The following is a 1,329-nucleotide window of genomic DNA, read 5'->3' as shown; positions in this document are numbered from 1 at the left end:
GAGAGAGAGAGAGAGAGAGAGAGAGAGAGAGAGAGAGACCGAGAGAGACAGAGAGAGAAAGAGACAGAAAGAGAGATAGTCAGAGAAACAGAGTGACAGAAAATGAAACTCCAAAGACAATAGACACAGTAACAGTGAGTGTGCATGGCCTGTGATGATAAAAACAACAGCTACTCCAACAAGCAGCAAGCCCAATATCGTTTTCTTGAGTTGAAACAAAGATAGTACATAACAAGATAGTTCACTCCTCTTCTTGAACCAATTAAAATCGTGTCCTCAAAATCCGGTGGTGCCCACTTCGAAAAAGTGCGGGCTGTCCGAAGAGAGTTATCCTACTTGTGTGAAAAACAAATTGAAGCGAAACTAACAAACTGTGTTATTCCTCTTCTTCCTCTGGAGAATCGAAAACGAAGGAGAGCTTTAAAGCAAAGACTGCAACGCTATCTGAACCAATGAGCAGACTTCCGCGGACATTTTTTTTTTTTTTGAGAACTATCTTGTTATGTACGATCTTTGGTTGAAATGAATTGAAATCGGATACACGCATCAGATCGATGCGATATTTTGCTTCTCGTTGTAAATGCATGTAGCGTTTACAAATACCAGACTCGATAATAATAATAGATATCGTTAAGCCGAGTCAATTTTCTGATTCAGGGGTGGAAAATTAAACGAAGCATAATGAGATTGTGGCTGTTTATGGGACAGTTTGAATGAAATAACGTCCTTTAAAGGACAGACCAGCTTTTCCAAAGTTAGGGAAATAGCTGATCCAGTGATGACAGCAAAGACAAAAGTAAAACATAGAGGATGGGTGTGGGGAGAACACCTAACAGATGTTGTGCACAAAAATAGAACTGTAGGCATCAATATAATATTATGTTATTATGTGTATGCATCAATATAATACATAAAAGAATCAATGTTATACATGTACCCGTCAATAGAACAAATTATTTTTGTAAGTGTTTTACGGCACTTGCAACACAATAAGGTCATATAAGTGCCGAAGATTAAAGTTATTACAGAAAAAGTAACAAACAAAAAAGAAGGAGGGGAGATGAAGACAATAGATATTTGATAGGAAAGAAGAAGCAGACCACGCCAGAGCACCCACCAACCACTCACATATTATAACAAATGTAAGGGTTAATCTAATTATTAATTATAGGCGTCAATATAGTAAATATAAGAGACAGCACAATGAATGTAGGCGCCAATGCAAATAATGCATGCTTGGTTCTAAAAGTAAAAGATGTCTCCGTTTCCTGTTGAAGCGCTCGGGGTTTAGAAAGGTTGTTTTGTGTGTGTGTGTGTGTGTGTGTGTGT

This window comes from Aplysia californica, unplaced genomic scaffold (assembly GCF_000002075.1).
Source record: "Aplysia californica isolate F4 #8 unplaced genomic scaffold, AplCal3.0 scaffold00715, whole genome shotgun sequence".
Classification (NCBI taxonomy): Eukaryota; Metazoa; Mollusca; class Gastropoda; order Aplysiida; family Aplysiidae; genus Aplysia; species Aplysia californica.
The sequence above is the reverse complement of the archived record's forward strand: the minus strand, read 5'-3'. Positions refer to the sequence as shown.